This window comes from Phoenix dactylifera, unplaced genomic scaffold, assembly GCF_009389715.1.
Source record: "Phoenix dactylifera cultivar Barhee BC4 unplaced genomic scaffold, palm_55x_up_171113_PBpolish2nd_filt_p 000482F, whole genome shotgun sequence".
Taxonomy (NCBI): Eukaryota; Viridiplantae; Streptophyta; class Magnoliopsida; order Arecales; family Arecaceae; genus Phoenix; species Phoenix dactylifera.
Genome location: NW_024067903.1, coordinates 298,184 through 313,084, shown reverse-complemented (window position 1 = coordinate 313,084; position 14,901 = coordinate 298,184).

Sequence of the window (14,901 nt, the reverse complement as noted above, 5' to 3'; positions counted from 1 at the left end):
CATCAAATTGAAGTGACTTTAGGATAAGATACTGAATATCTAAAGCTCCTCCTTAAAAGATGCATTCTTCTTTAATCTTTCTTTTCTTTTGTCGAATTTCAGATTTTAATGATAAACGTGAATAGAGCTGAAACTTTATGATATCAAGAATGTAGAGTGATCTAGAAATATTCACAATTTATAGTAATCACTCTTTTTAATCTTTTAAGAACAAGTTATGCTTTCTCCTAATCTTAGAGAAAATGTATGAAAATATTAATCAAAAGTAATTCATTTGAAGCTTAGTTTCTTTCAAAAGCATTTACATTTTCTTTCTTTTAGATCATTCACTCTATTGATGAAAGTCTTTAATGATATAGGAGAGAAAAAACATATAGATGATCATGGAAGTATATGTATTTATAGAACTCAATTTCTTAATCACAATTTTTCAGCAATGTATACATGAAACTCAATAAATTTTTAAATATTAAAATAAAGTCATATATTTTAAAAATATTTACTTGCAATCAAGATCATTGAAAGACACATCATTTAGACCAATATTGGTACATTTTAATGATAAGAAAAGATATGTTTCGGATGCGTATCGGAGCAATCAAAATAAATTCTGTTTTTCTTACATTAACATTTTATTTAGTAATCATATGGAGTTTAAGCTTTTATACAAAATCAAATTCTGAATTTCATAAAGATTTTCAATAGAGGCCTTTTAAGTCATAATTTGAGATATGTATCTTTCACATTGTGGCTCATCTTAAATTATTATGATTGAAAAATACATATTTCAATACCATTAAAGCACTTTCAGAATCTTTGTGTTTAATTTTGAGTTTCGATACAAAATAAAGGATATTTTAACAAGTATTAGGACATTATGTATCAAAGTTAGGCGAGTAGAAAGATAGATCAAAATCAATTTATTTTTCCTAAATAGAGATATTCTTCTCTTCTCCTTTCTACAATTTTATTTAGCTTTCAGATTTTAACAATGATTGTGAATGACAAATCTGAAATTTCTTTTCAATAAAACTAAACAAAAGATGTTATGTAGCAATTCATGCATTCAATCAAATTGTCCAAGTATGAAACATTACAAAATATTGAGAACCCATAAATCAAGACATCATACTATATGCAAAATATATTAAGTGTTAAGTCATGCATTAAAATAATAATAACAAGCATGTCAAGGATCAAAGTCAATTCTTTTCAAATACACTCCCCCTATTTAAATATCATCTTGCATTGACTTCATCCTTATGGTGTGTTTCCAAGTGACTAATAATTAGACTTGATTCTTCTTATATATTTTCATTTACTTTGTCTTTCATTTTCAACTTTCTTATGCTTTATATTCTATTTGCTCCCTATCCGGTGGAGTTGGGAAGGGGCACGAGGTACTACCACTAGCCTCCCTCTTGTGCCGTCCCTAATATGCCCTACACCGAATAGTTGGGTCAAATAGTGCCGGGTACTACCACTAGCCTCCCCATTGGCACCATCCCTATGATGAGCAATATAGAAGGATTAAAATGTTTGCTTCGAATTCTCCCTGTTTAAGTGTAATTAATTATGGATTTTATCCCTTCCAAATGTGCCAAATATATTATGCTTGTTTTACTTTTCCTTAAGATTGGAGTATTTGCCTTTGCTTAGATTCTACACCTCTTGAATAATATTTATTTTCTTTTCTTTATCTCTCTCTCTTTTTGTTATTCTCAAGTAATTTACATGAAAGAGCAGAATAAAGAATTAATCTTGTGTATCATATATATGTATATCATGCAAACAACATTTTTATTATGCTCATGGATTCATAACTTCTCACAAGTTATTTTACATCAAACTTTTAAGCATATACTTGTGTATTTCATGGTTATGATATAGGCAAAGAAATCATTTAGTTTAGGCAAACCATGAAACAATTTCTAAGAGCATAAGTCAATCAATATGTATAGAGCCATGATATCAAAAGTTAATAATTAAAGAACTTAATCATGCGATAATAAGACTTAAGTTGTTGACTTTGCTCAAGAAGTATCTAGAATTACCAATCCATTCTGCATTCTTCAGTCAAATACCTACTAGATTTCTTATGTATGAACCTTTGGCTGAAGAAGGTCCTCTCTCTTGTTTGCAAGTGAATGTTTATTGTATCTTACATGGAGATATCCTTCAAGTTGAGATCTCTCATTTTCTTGCTCAAGGATCCTGCATTATTAACAAACTCCTTTTCTTTCTTGAAAGAAAGTCATTGGTTTCTTCAAGATACAAAACATTCATCCAACATATTTTTTTTTTAACTAGATGACTCAATATAAGATATGACAATAGTTGAATATTGAGTCACTTTACGCCAGAGATTGCCTAAATATAAGCAAGCACATATCACTTGAACTAAAGAGATAGTTTCATTAACCAAGATGGTTCAAGGACAAGTATGTGAGGCAATAGGAAGTTTTATCAAGGTCAAATCAATTTCTCAAAAACGATTTAGTTTAGATTTTATTTGCTTAAGATAATTATTAATAAGACATGCTAGCTAAGTTTTAATCAACTTATCTTAAACAGTTGTTTCTATCAAAATTCAGATTATGATTTATTTGTTATCAATAAAATATGATTCATTAAACTTAGATTGAAGGCTTGCACAAGTGCACATAATGAGCATACAATCTGGTCTACTAGCTGTATGATAAAATAATTATTCTATCATGCTTCACACAGCTTTAAAATAATAGATCTACTTTGCTCATCCTTTTCAAATTCTACAAGATGGGATTATAGACATACCTTCTTCATGCCAATCTTCTATAAGAGTTTTCTTGTGGACTAACTTTGGTCAATGAAGATCCCCTTTCTTGTTTGTCTTAATTTGGAGTTTGAGAGAAGATGTTAATTCATTCATCATACGTATTTCAAACTCACCTTACATGAGCTCAGTAAAATCTTCATATAACTCTTCATTAGTAGAACCAAAAATGATGTCATCAATGCATATTTTGGGCAAATAAGATATCACAAATTCTTCTTTTTGATGTGTAGATTTATCACTATTACTTTCTATCAAAAAGGTTACTTAAGCTTTTATATTATGCTTTTGATGCTTATTCCAAATTATATATTGCTTTATCATATTTATAATGAGTGTTTTCAAATATGGTGGTTATTTAACATATATCTTCTTTAATAAAGTAAGCATATAGGAGTCCATTCTACACACTCATTTGATAGAATATAAAGCTCATAAAGCAAGCAAATAATAATGGTGATCTTTACTTCTAATCATGCAAGAATCAAGATCTATTTCATCTTCTAAGCAAACAATTTTTCTTCATTAAATGTATTTCTGAAAAACTCAATTTGGTTATAATTATTAACAAGTTTTTAGATTGTTATATGTAAAAGATTAACCATATACATATATAATTTAATTTTAGTATTTTGATAATAAATCAGTAGTCTCATAAAGAATAAGATACCTTGATATTTTTGCACCTAAAAACTTTTCATTGAATACTCTATATGCATTGCTTGATGAATGATATCCAAGGGTAGACATATCTCTATCAGATTTGGCATTATTTTCATAAGAGCATATTAAGCATAACATGTACGACTGAAAAATGTGAAAGATATGCAATGGTTCATTTTCCATTTTTTTCAGAAGATCAAAAGGAGTTTTCATCAAAAAATAGATCTAATAGAAATCATATGTATGACAAGCAGTGATGATAGCTTTTTTTTTTTAAAAAAAAAAATTATTTAAGTAGATGACTATCATACACAATTGTCTTTTTCATTTCTTCAAGAATTCTATTAACCCTATTTTACTTAAGGTGTCCTTGGTGCTGAAATAATTAATTTTTGTATAAACTTTATCAGGATTTTGGTTTTCAACATTGTGCCATGATACTCTTTATCTTCACAGTTTGGAAACCTTTATCATTTGAAACATTTTTACATGATTTAGCAAATACAGAAAATATTTTAATTTTATTTGCCAAGAACAAATCCAATGTAAGCTTTTGAAAACTTAGTGATGGAAACAACAATTTAGAAATTGATTTTTCTTTGTTTCCTTAGTTAGCATGCATAGCAAACTTTGACCTTTCAGAAGATAATCTAAGTAAGCCAATGGCAAGGTCTTTTGAGATTAAGTACATACTAGCATGAGTTGATTTTATATGCCAAAGATGGTTTCTTTAATCTTGGTATTCATAGTGCATATATTCAAAAGCACACCAAGTACACATTATCATATCTATGATCAATAAACAATAATGCCATGGATAAAAAACTCTCAATCAAGCATATAGAGAATTCATAGAGTTATTTTTAATAAATTGATTAATCATTTAGCAACTTATCCAATAGTGAGTAAAGTATACTATAAAATGAAGTGATTTGATTATATTTCCAAAAGTATTTTCTATATCATAAAATTGATCAATACTTGCAATTCATATTTTAATCAAATACTAAGGCAAAAATAATGATGAGATGCAAGGATTACTGATTTCATTATTATTATTATTATTATTTTTTATTTAAAAATTACTTTTCATAAGTATGTTTTAAGTTTTATTTTTTTTGACGTGTGTCTAGAACACCCATTTGTATGAAAGTTCTATTTGTTCCATGGGTATCTTGGCACACCTATGTCTACATCCTCATATTTTTATTTTGGGTACCCAAGCTTGCTTGGGTCCTTGAGAGTTAGGACATATGGTTCCTTTTGGAACCCAAATTTGTTTAATTGTAATAACTTTACTACTTGATTTAATTATGTTAGAACGATAGGTAAAGTTGTTATGTCCATTCTTTTCATGTTCGAAATATGTTATCTTATTTAATGGTTTGCTTGATAAATTCAAAACATTTTTCTTTAGGGATTCATTGCTAAGTGAAGGAATCAAGCCAAATTTTGATTTATCAAAATCAGCATGTTGGCTTTCAAACATCATTTTTAATCTTTCTGAACTTACAGTGAACTTGTTAATAAGAGATTTCAGTTGGTTAACTTCTTTACTCAAGTTTTGGTTTGTTTTGATTAAGCTATGATTTTTCTGAATTAATTCTTCTGAATTTAACCTTAAGCTTTTATTTTCAGAATTTAGTTTGTCTTGTATTTCAGCAATAGAATTTCTTTCTTTTGAAATTTGCAAATTTAGCTTTTTAAGATTTTTATTTTTCATAGCTAATTTTCTACATTCACCATACAAATCATGGAAAGCATTTAAAAGTTCATCATAAGAAAATTCTTCATGAAATTCACTAGATTCAGATTTTACTTTATTTTCTAGTGCCATAAAACATAAGTTAGTTACCTCTTGTAGTTCATTGTTGCTTCTAGCTTTTTTGCTTTTTATCTCTTTCTTCCTTTCTTCTTGCTTCCTCTTCTTCTTTGACTTTAGGAAGCTTTTGAATTTTCTTGCTGTTATTTCTTCCTCGAGTCGACTCGAGTTTACATGGAGTCGACTCGACTGACTTGAGAGTCGACTCGAGATCTTCGGGAGACGTCTCGTTCTCAGAGGCCTAAAAGATGATTCTCTGTCTTTTGAATTGTTCTGCCTCGGAGTCGACTCGGGCCTTGTCGGAGTCGACTCGGCTAACTTGGGAGTCGACTCGGAACTACTTGGAGTCGACTCGTTCACAGGGTCTTCAAGAATGTGTCTCTGCCTTTCAGACTGTTCTTCTCTAGGAGTCGACTCGGACAAACTGGGAGTCGACTCGGCTACTGTGGAGGATTCTGCAATCTCATTGTTAGTATGCAATTGAAGCACATGTGAGCTAATCTGAGATTTATCATAAATATTTTCTAAAGTATCCCAGATCTCCTTAGCAGATAAGCATGCAGAAATTTCATTAAACTTCGTTTCATGAATAGCACAATATAATATGTTCATAGCATTAGCATTCAATTGTGCTAAGTCCTTTTCATTAATAGTTTGAGAGAGTGTGTGAAGGTCATTTATTATGATTTTCCATAAATAATAGTTTTGTGATTGAATAAAAATGCGCATGCGTGCTTTCCAATATGTGTAGTCTATGCCATTAAACAGTGGAGGCCTATCAATTAACTGTCCCTCTCCTAGAAAACTATCTATTTGAGTTGTCATGATCTTTGGCTCTTGATCGTGAGATCAACAATTAATCTTGAGCACCTGCTCTGATACCACTTGTTGCCCAAGGTGACAACCCAAGAGGGGGGGTGAATTGGGTTTTCTAAAAATTATGTTCCCTAATTTTTACTTTGAATAGAATGCAGCGGAATAATAAGATGTTATTTACTTAAGCTCTAGGCAATTACAAGTAAAGCAGTGGAAGATTAAGCTAGAGCAATTATACTATGGCTTTAGGGTGCAATTGATCTAACATTAACTTATAGTTGTATGATCAATTTTAATCTATGTGTATGGTAAGAATGGAGTGGAAGCTAAGCAAATCACTTATAACTCTATAGAAACAAATCTAGAGATATTACACAATCAAGCATGAATGGAAGGCATGAAATACAAGAGATAAAGCATCACAAACACAAAGATGTATAGTGGTTCGGTGCACCCCAGCACCTACATCCACTCCCCAAGACCTCTTGAGAATTTCACTATAATCCCTTAGATTACAGTCGGTTGTTTTACAAGCTCACAACCCAACTTGTTGTTTTGCGAGATCACAACGAACTCGGTCGGTTTTCACAGGCTCACCGACTAGAACCAACCGATTGTTTTCACGGGCTCACAATCCAACCCAGTTGGTTTTCCCAAAGGCTCACCAACCACAACCTTACAACGTTGGTTTTTTCCTTTGGCTCACCAACAAACCTTAACCCCTTGATTCAATCCCTTGATTGAATCAAGTTACAAGATATTAGAACAAGAGTTTAAATCAAATACAAGCTTCTCAAATAAGCAAATATAGCAAATGTAAATAAGTAAAGAAAAGAGAAGAAGCTCTCAAACTAATTTGTAGATGGAGGAACTCGGCTTCTTCTTCACTTGCCCCCTCTTCTGATTTTGCACGAAGTAGAGGATCTCCGAGGCAGCACACGGATGGAGAGGAAGCTTTGGGATTCACTTGGATGCTCTTCTTCTCTCTATTTTACTTTGAATGGCCCTTTTGTGCTTATGGAAGATTTTCCTTGTAATCTCTTTCAAATCTCTTCCCTAAATGTTTTCTCCCACTTCCATACCTTCTCCCCTAGCTCTTCTCTTGATTTTATAGCTTTAGAGGGAGTCCCAACAAAAATCTAGCCGTTAGAGACAAAAATAGAGCCGTTGGAATCAAGAAAAAACTAGCCGTTATGCCTCCCAGCGTGCTCGAGTCGACTCGGCTGAAGTAGGAGTCGACTCGGCTGAAACAGGAGTTGATCTGTGAATAGTAGTCTGCTGGCACTGTAGCTGGGAGTCGACTCCTGAAGTTGGGAGTCGACTCCTGAAGTTGGGAGTCGACTCGAGATCACTGTAGCGCAGAAAATCAACTCTCTGTCTTTTTGTTTGTTCTCAGTCGGAGTCGACTCGTAGAGTCCCGGAGTCGACTCGAGCACTGTTCCTTGAAACTCTAGAGTGCCAGAGTCGACTCGAAACTTCCAGGAGTCGACTCGAGGACTATTCTTTTGAATTTTTCTTTGAATTTGCTCCTTCAACTTGAATTCTTTGAACTTGAAGCTTGGGCCAATGAATTGTAGCTTTCTTCCAACTTTTCTTGAGAACTTTGGAGGCCTTCTTGTATTCTTCCAACTTGCTATGTTCCTTGCAAAATAAATATCTTTCTCCTTGCAACACAAACATTAGTATTTATACTTCAAGGTTTTGTGATCATCAAAATCAATCTTTGAATCAATCTTTGGGTCATCAAGAAGCGTATCTGGATGGGGCGCAAAACAAGAGAGAGAGAGGCGTATCAAAAGATAAGGTTTCATCCTTATCCATCCAAGAGATGTATTTACGATACGTCTCTTCATTCATGCACCTCCTCCTTTTTCTCACGTATATTTTTCTGAAGAAACCTTCATCACGCCTCAGCCTATCATGCCATCAATCTGCAAGGCGCCATATTTATCTTAGATGTGATGAAGAGAGGAGAGAGAAAATGGATAAGATCAAATAAATGATTCATCCTTATCCATTCAATCTTCTATGCTCCTCACGCCATCAGCCCATCACGCCTCTAATGAAGTCCCTTGATCACACCATGCAATCTTTCATCACAAGATCATGTGATCTAATGGCTAGGAATGCATGCGCCATCATCTTCATCCATCTCATCATCCAATGTTGATCCAACGGTCAAAAATGAATGATTTATCGAATCTAATCCAATTAAACTCAAACCAAGCCACTTAGGTGCCAACTCTTGGCTAACCCATATTAGGATATGATCTAATCAAATTAGATCAATTAAGAGTCAGATTCGATTCGAATTCGAATCAGATTCGATTCGAATTCGAATCAGATTCGAATCGAATTCGAATCAGGAGCTAAGGTTTGCAACACCTGCTAGGATGTTTATCTTGCAAACATGATCTAATCCCATTGGGTTCTATACTTAGCCAGCAATAGGTGTGAGTGCGAGTTGACCCAACTTGATTAGAACTCTTCTAATCGATTTAGGTCCAAACTGCGTGAACCCGAACTTAACAATTATAATCCTTTCTAATTGGTAATCGAATTAAACTCTTTAATTCGATCAAACCTATAAAACAAGATTGACGTCTAGCAACATATCATGTCTATCCGAAAAATATAAAAATTGGTAGAAATACCAAAAATACCCTTCAGTGGCAAGTTACCTTGCAATTCAATCCTTCAATCAAACTACATCCCGAATATGTATATGAGTATGAATGTATGTCAAACTCAATTTCATGTTCATATTTCTCTTAATCTTCTAATGATAATTCGAATCATGAAACATTAGAAACTCTTTCTAATTTTCGTCCTACTTTGATCAAAGACTCTTTGAATTATCATATGATTAGAATAAATGGAATGCGATCTTCTCTTACTAGAAGCGATTGATTCCTTGTTGATCTACTCATAATCTTCGTACACAATTTACCATATCCAGAAAATCCCGTACACAACTTAAAGTCATGAATGAGTTAAACCAAAACATGGGTCATGTGCACAAGATACCATAGTGATCTCAGGTCATAGGATCAGTTGCACAACTTCCACTAAGACAATCATCTTTTGACATGTAAGTAAGACTTCATAAGATTTCTCTTTGCAGGTCAATTCAGTGAACTCATTCCTCTAATGAGCACCCACATCTTTGTATTATTGTCTCCACAAGTGCTTGTGAGATCAATCACCCTCTGCATCGAGCATACATAAGACATGCCAGTCTTTTCGGTTATCATTGATCCCCGACTCAGTGTACCAACGACTGGAAATATTTAAGATTAAGATTTTATTATTTTAGGTCTCACTAGTATGATCTCATCATAGCCCTAAAACCATTGTCCTAATCTAAGGGGTTCATCACAAATATAATAAACATCGTATGATGAAATACAATGCCTTTATTCATAATTAAATGTCACATGATTTGGACAAATCAAAAGAAAAACCCTTCGCAATACATATTGCGATTGGCTTGTACGGCATCTATTCTTTCAATTTTTTGGCTGATGCTGAGACTGAACTGGGGTCGACTCTTCAAACGCAAGGGTCGACTTTTCAATTTTGGAGGTCGACTCATTTTGAACAAGGGTCGACTCTTCAAACTTTGTCTCCGGCGGTAAAAGCTTTCTGTTAAATTTGAACTGCACAAGGGTCGACTCATATTTTGCGGGGGTCGACTCATTGACTGTGCTGCTTGAATAAAACATATCAGAATCAACTCAAACTTTGTCCGTCTTTGCTTAGGGGTTGGCTCAAGCTTTTCAAATAGAAAACTTTAGACTTTATCTTTGATCTCCATGGATTAGATTAAGATCATTTTTCTTTTAAAATATATTCCATGAAGTGTTTGCGAAGAACTTATGATTTTGCAGTGCTTCGTTTCTTCTAATTTTTCTTGATTTATAATACTTCACAATTAAGCCAACATCATTAGTACACAACATCATCTCAAATATTTTGTAATCATCAAAATTCATCCTTTAGGATTGACAAATACGAGATGAAAGGGAATATTCATTGAGCACAAATAAAGTTTATACAACTTCAAGAATAGAAATCAAAAATACAAAAAAATTCTTGCCCTTTTGTTAGGGCTGCATCCAGCCCTAGTGAAGAAATCAACCTTCCATGGGATTATGGATGACAACAACAGTGGAGAAAGCTTCCATCCCGACTGGTTTTCTCTCTTCCTTGTCTCCTGCCTTCTGTGACTTCTGTGGGACTCCCAGAACAAGCTGCCCCCCTCCCAGTGAAGCTTCCTCCTTTTATATCCCTCTAACCCTTGTTATCATGCGGGGGATATGATCTTATCAGTGTAGGATAAGGATGAAAGGAAGCGGGATGTGGTTGAAGCTGGGATGATTCTGGGAGTCGGAGCATATCCTATTGACGTGAATCCAGGGGATGAGAGGAAGGAACCGAGCTTCTTCAACGCGCGGGAGAAGATCTTGGACGCGGCTGGGACGCGGAGCAGAGGATTTGAGCTTATCCGTGGATATTGGAAGCTGAACGGAAGGAAGCTTGGGGTGCACGTGGGGAAGACGCGTGATACGTGCTGGCTCTCATCCGGATACGCAAAGCAGGGGAGGAGGGCATACGGTTGGGATCACTCGAGCGGGAGATGCTGGGATCAATCCGGAAGAAGAGGACACGGAGGAGACGCGGCAGAGGAGCTTGGACATGGCCGGGACGCGTTGAATAGTTGTGCATACAAGGGAAGGGGAAAGAGAGAGCTCTTCCGTGATACATGGGGAGGAGTTGCTCGGGTTGTTCATCGGCTAGCCACGAGATAGGGGATGTATCGCGGGAGCTGAAGATGCTAATCCGGATGGTTGTATGGGATGTGCGGAAGAAACGGGATGATGTGGGGTGAAGATGATCTGGCCTTTGTTCCGAAGCAGGGGAAGGCTGTGAACTCATCCGTGGATAGGGACGGGATAGCTGGGATTATGGCGGAAGAAAAGGATGTTGCACGGGATGGAGTTATTTGGGATGCTCATCCGACTGGCCACGAGATAGGGGTGGATCGCGGAGTACCCGGATGCGGGAGGAGATGGGACCTGGATCCATGCGGATGGTGGGAAGTTGAGAGGATTGTGGCTCTGTTCCGAAATAGGGGAAGAAAACGTGTGAACTCATCCGTGGATAAGAGAGGGATGGCTGGACTCTGTTGAGGATGTGATTCGTGGAAGCTTTGGAGATGAAGACACAGAATGGGATGCTTGATTCGCGAACGGGATTGGCTGCGGATGTTTGGGAGATGATCCAGAAGGGGCTGATGTTGCTTCAACGCGGTGGAGATGAAGATGTTGAGAGGATCTCGGCTGGCTGCGGAAGGTAATCGGGACGTGAGAATGAGCTGGAATGTTGGGAGAAATCTGGAACGAATTCGGGTGAAGGGGAGGATCGGTGGGCTTGTTCTTTAGATGCGGAAGGGAAGAATGACGTGGAGAGTATCTCGGCTCTATTTGTGAACGCGGGAGTGAAGGAGGGAGACTTGTTCGGATTCATGAAAATAAGTTGTTTGGGATGGCACGTGCTGAGAAACGAAATTGGGGTCAACTCTAATTGGTTGGGAGGATGACTCTGTTTTAAGGGCCCAACTCTATTCATGGACCCCAACGGCATGCACATGGGATGTGAGCGAATTGTTCTAATGGGTGAATGCATGAAGAGATTGAATGCGAGTGGCTGAGATATGAAGCAGATGTGGACATGGGATGGACTCGAAAAGGCGTGAACAGGGGAGGCTTGTTGAGCTGAATGTTGGAAATGAAACAGGAAAGTTGGGATGAATGACTGAATCAGAATCTGAGAGGATCTGATTCACAGGGTGCATGTGATTTGGGTTTAGGGATCATTCCAAATGAGTTCGACTCGACCTGCATACATTAGACTAGACCAAAAAAAAAATCAATCAAGCTCGAATTACATTTAATAATTTATTAAAATGCAATGATGTAGGAAAACACATTTTCTTATGTTTAAATCTAAAGTATGTGCATAAAAATAATAATAAGTGCTATGTAAAATAGATTAATTTGTACATTATTTAGCACTTATCACACCCCCAACCTATATTTTGCTAGTCCTCGAGCAAAATAAAAAATAAAATAAAAAAATTAACTTACTTTCACAGGAATAACGATTGCATTTACCGTATGCAATAAGTCTTTAAACCCCTAGGTGGCCCTAGTGGACGAGTTTTGTCTCGTGAGGGTTTCCGACGTAGATACCCACAAACTGCTGTATTTACCCAAAGAATTTATTTTATCATTTCATAAGATCTAATTTCAAATGCATCAATGCCAAGAATTTCAAAAGCACACAAAATTTTAATTACTAACTCAGCTCAAATCCTAAGTCAGTATGTAAGTTAAGTTGAAACCATTAAGTTTCCGTTAAGGAGTTGTAAGGCTTATTTATACTTGAGTACTCGGTGAAATTTGGACCATACACAAACTAAAGTTTGGGATCCCTCAAAATACTGCTAAAACTAGTAGTTTTCAAGAATTGGTCGGATAAGACCTAATCACTGATTCAAAATCATCCTATTTGGCAGGATTTCGAGAGTTGTGGAGTTTTACTTTAATACCTCGTGGGCTTTATCTATAATATTTCAGTTTATTTAAATTTGTACAATAATGACTTTCACACTTTCGTCTTTATTAAGGTCAATAATATTATTATTATATATATATTTTTTCTTTTTTTTATATATTGTGCATTTTTACTCTTGGATGATTTCTCCATGTAGGGAGCATTTAGTCAACAACTTCCACACCAATTGGTGTAAGGTGTTGGGCATTAAGACTTCCCTACGGACCTATGCTCGGGTTTCTCATCACAAGCCCGCTGATCTTTGACAATAGGTAGCCCTTTTCAATGTATCTGTCTTAATGCACTCTTTTTTTTATCTTTTTATATATATATAAATAATAAAAGTGGATTAGATAGGTATGATTCATCAAGACTCAAGGTGGCTACCGGACTTAGCAACATAATGTTGAACCTAACCCTTAGAAGTGCAGACCATGTGTTTTGTGGATTCCAAAGTAAAAATTATCTTACAACTTGCTAAAAGTACTTTTAAAAAGAACTCAAATTGTCTTACTTCTGACTAGTCATTGGGCTTGTTAGATTTTATATACTTTGTGCATTTATCATTTCAGCACTAATGTATAGACATTAGATTCCTATTTATTTTTTTATTTTTTTTATTTTTTTAAATAAACCAAAAATTTGAAAAACTTATTCACAAATCAAAAATTTGAAAAACTTATTTAAAAATTCCAATCCCATACCCTCCAACCTAAATCAGACATTATCCTCAATATTTTTTTTAAATATTATATTATTATTATTATTATTTTATTTTATTTTATTTTGGATGAAGATATGATGCATATGAAGGATAGAAATATTTTACCATAGTTGCATCAGTAATATGAGGACCCTTGTTAAGAAATTGAAAAAAAATGCAATAAGAAAATGGAAATTAGGTTGCCTCCCAACAATCGCTAAGTTTAACGTCTTCAGTCAGATGCAGCACATCTTGAATTATTCCGATAAATAGGATCCATCAAATGAAGGGATTCGATCAACTGTCCGTCTGCAACACACTCTATATAAGGTTTCAATCTTTGACCATTGACGTTCGGGACACGACCATCACTGATGTTTTGAATTTCTACCGCACCATAAGAAAAAACTTTCTTAACTACAAAGGGGCCATCCCACCTAGAGTGAAGTTTACCAGGAAAGAGACGCAACTTGGAATTGAATAGACAAACCTTTTGATTAGGTTCGAAAGACTTACTGTTAATAGATTTGTCATGAAAAGCCTTAGTCCTTGCCTTGTAAATTTTAACATTTTCATACGCCTCATTGCATAACTCGTCAAGCTCGTTGAGTTGAAGTTTCTGGTTTGAACCAGCTGCTGCCATATCAAAGTTAAACTTTTTGATGGCCCTAAAGGCTCTATGCTCAAGTTCTACCGGTAAGTGGCAAGCTTTACCAAAAATCAGTCGGTAAGGAGACATGCCAATAGGGGCCTTATAGGCAGTACGGTAAGCCCAGAGAGAATCGTTTAACCTCTGAGATGAATCTTTCCTATCGGGGCGTACTATTTTTTCTTAGATGTATTTTATCTCCCTATTGGAAACTTCAACTTGCCCGCTTGTTTGGGGATGGTACGGAATGGCAACTTTGTGGGTGATTGAATATTTGCAAACCAAAGCTTCAAAAGATCGGTTACAAAAATGTGATCCTTCATCACTAATGATAGCTCGGGGTGTGCCAAAGTGACTAAATATATTTATTTATAAGAACTTAACCATAACCTTGTGGTCATTAGTCCTAGTAGCAACTGCTTCTACCCACTTCGAGATATAGTCAACCCCGACAAGAATGTACTCAAAACTAAAAGAACGCAAGAAAGGACCCATGAAGTCAATATCCTAGACATCAAAAATTTCTATAACTAAAATAGGATTAAGTGGCATCATATCTCTACGGGTGATTGTACCCATTCGTCTGGCATCGCTCACAAGTCTGGCAAAAATTGTGAGTATCTTTGAACAATGAGGGCCAATAAAATCCACTTTGTAAGACTTTAGCTGTAGTTTTTCTACCCCCGAAATACCCCCCGCAGGCTTGGGTATGACAAAAATTAAGAATACTCTAAAATTCACATTCAGTTACACATCTACGGATTACCTGATCAGGACAGTACTTAAACAGATCTGGGTCGTCCCAAAAGTAGAAC